The following is a 2,475-nucleotide window of genomic DNA, read 5'->3' as shown; positions in this document are numbered from 1 at the left end:
AAAAAGATGTCTAGCAGACCTCATAATATGTAGATTATATCTTAAGTAAAAAATATTCTTTGCATGTATTTGTTTCTATGTTACTTTCATTAAACAGTGAATGCAGACTGAGAAAAAAACCCAAAGAAACACTCATTTGTGCCTGTCTCTGCTGAATGGTAAGCTCTGTGTAGTATTCCTTCATGAGTAAAACAGCCCACAGAGCTCACCAACAAGCACTCCAAAATGAATCAAGAGCTTAAGCTTTGAGATACAACCCGATGACCTAAGGGCAATCCCATGTCTCCTCTACACTATGCACGATCTGGTCTCGGGACAGCAGAGATGAATGACACGCTCACAGCCACAGGTGGCTACAACAGAAGAATGTCCTCGAACAGTTGAATGCTCTGATCCACATACAGACCCCTGGTCCTTTCTTACTCCCATGAGTACACCAAGGGCCTGCTTTCAAATGGCTGTACTCTTGGGCCAGCTCTGGGTGGTAGGTGGATTGAACAGCCACACGCATGACTTGAGCTGTGGAGAGGTGTATGATCTGAGCACTGAGGGCTGAATTCCTGTTCCAGAGTTGAGGACTAACTGCTGTAATGCAGGGGTGTGTGCTCGCAATGGTAATTATACATTGTTGGTGGCTCTGATCCATATGGCCAGAAAACACTGAAAAATTAGGGTGTATTTGATCCTATAACAAAGTTATGGACAAGCTGTGCTCCACTCAACATTCACAGAAGTCAGTCTGCAGTTTGTGAACTTGGTGGTTATTTGTATATAATCGCAGGTGTGGAGTCTATGAATTGTCTGAACACAGTAGAATGTATAATCCTGAAAATAACACCTGGAGTTAAATTGTATGCATAAATCTGACCAGGCAAGGAGCTGGAGTAGCTGTTCTTGAGAGAAAACTGTTTGTGGGGGCCGGGGATTTGGCTCAGCAGGCAAATGCTTGCCTAGCAAGCTGGAAGTTCTGGGTTCAGTCCTCAGCACCTAAAACAAAAAAATAAGCCTCCCCTAAGGAAGGGAAAAAATAAAATAAAAATTAAAAATAATCGCTGAAACTTCAAAAAAAAGTAAAGCTATATTAATAGGCTGAGCTGTAAAAAGCTCAAGTCAACAACTTAGGACAATTTTCAGTTGTGCTGATAACTCACTACTCTTATGGACTAGTGGACTATCTTGAGTATTTTGCTGAATTCACTTACCTACAATATTTGTACCTAGATAAGTATGAAAAGGTCCTTTAAAGACTTCTCCAAAAACAGCTTCTCTAACAGCAATGGAACATCCATCTCTGGCTCAGAAAAAAAGGCTATCATGTTTTTGTTCTTCCTCAATAATTTATTTTAAGGCATTTGCTATTGAGAGTGCTTTGCCTGGGAAATATAGCAAAGGAAATAAATTCCCCTCATTTCTTTTTAAACAGAAACACCATGTGCAGCACCTGCTTGCTGTTGTTTCTGCAAGAAGCAGCTGATGAATGTGGGCTATACGTGTGTGCGTGTTAGTCCTGCTATGAGCTGCTCGAGGGACTCCAGAAAGGGAGGGGGGAAAGCAGCCTGCTGACCTGCAGTTGCTCCGACGAGTTAGAAACTGTGGGAAACCAGCTGATTCCAACCATAGGAAAAAAGTCATAATTATACATTGTTTTTATATAGTGCTTTTCAGACATGACTTCATTATTTATCAGAACATTCTTCTGGGAATAGGTAGCAAGGGTTTCTTTAGTTTATAGGGGCATAAACTGGGGCATGAAAAGATTAATTGATCTCTATTGGGCAGAGAAAATCTACCCTGAAGGGAAAGAGACCAGCTTCCTGTGGAGGAGTCCGGAACAGGTTCTTTCCCCCGCGCTGGTGGCCACACTGATGTTCACCTTTGACCTTAGTCTGTGCCACAGCACCAGGGTCCACCTCCTGCATAATGCCGATGTAGAAGTCTGGGGTTTCCGGCTGCTGCCCTGTGCCAACCAGGTCTACTCGCACAGAGCCACTGACTGCTGAATAGCAAGTTGCTCAAACATCAGCAGAGAAAAGATGCAAATTGGTAACGATGCTTATACTTATTCAACAGAGCCAAAAGGGCACAGCTAGGAATTACACTCTCTTACTCCTACTAAGTGCTACTTAAGGCCACAGAGAAACACAGAGAAACCCAAAAGCTGATGCATTCAACATTAATTGCTAGCATAACTATAGCATCCTTATAAAAATTTCTTTAGCACACTGCTGAGTGCATGCAGTTTTCCTTGTACTAACGTACTTTCTCCACTTACACTAATCTCTCTTCAAAGCACGTATTCATTAATCCGTTCACTTAATAAATATTTATCCAGTGTCTGTATTTTGCCTGGAAACTGGGTTTGACCTTGAGGATCTGTTGCCTGAGATAAGAAGGAATCCATCAGCCATAAGCAAAGCCTCTAATTCCCACAACAATCAGATAGACACCACAGAGGAGCAAAGGGGGACAGCAGGC

At 42.4% G+C, this 2,475-nt stretch overlaps 1 pseudogene; it reads left to right on the top strand.

Moving 5' to 3' along the window:
* Positions 1-100: 100 nt before the first annotated feature.
* On the top strand, positions 101-2,000 carry LOC111811993 (annotated as a pseudogene).
* Positions 2,001-2,475: the final 475 nt, after the last annotated feature.

Source organism: Octodon degus, unplaced genomic scaffold (genome assembly GCF_000260255.1).
Source record: "Octodon degus isolate 3935 unplaced genomic scaffold, OctDeg1.0 scaffold00034, whole genome shotgun sequence".
Taxonomy (NCBI): domain Eukaryota; kingdom Metazoa; phylum Chordata; class Mammalia; order Rodentia; family Octodontidae; genus Octodon; species Octodon degus.
The sequence above is the reverse complement of the archived record's forward strand: the minus strand, read 5'-3'. Positions and strand labels throughout refer to the sequence as shown.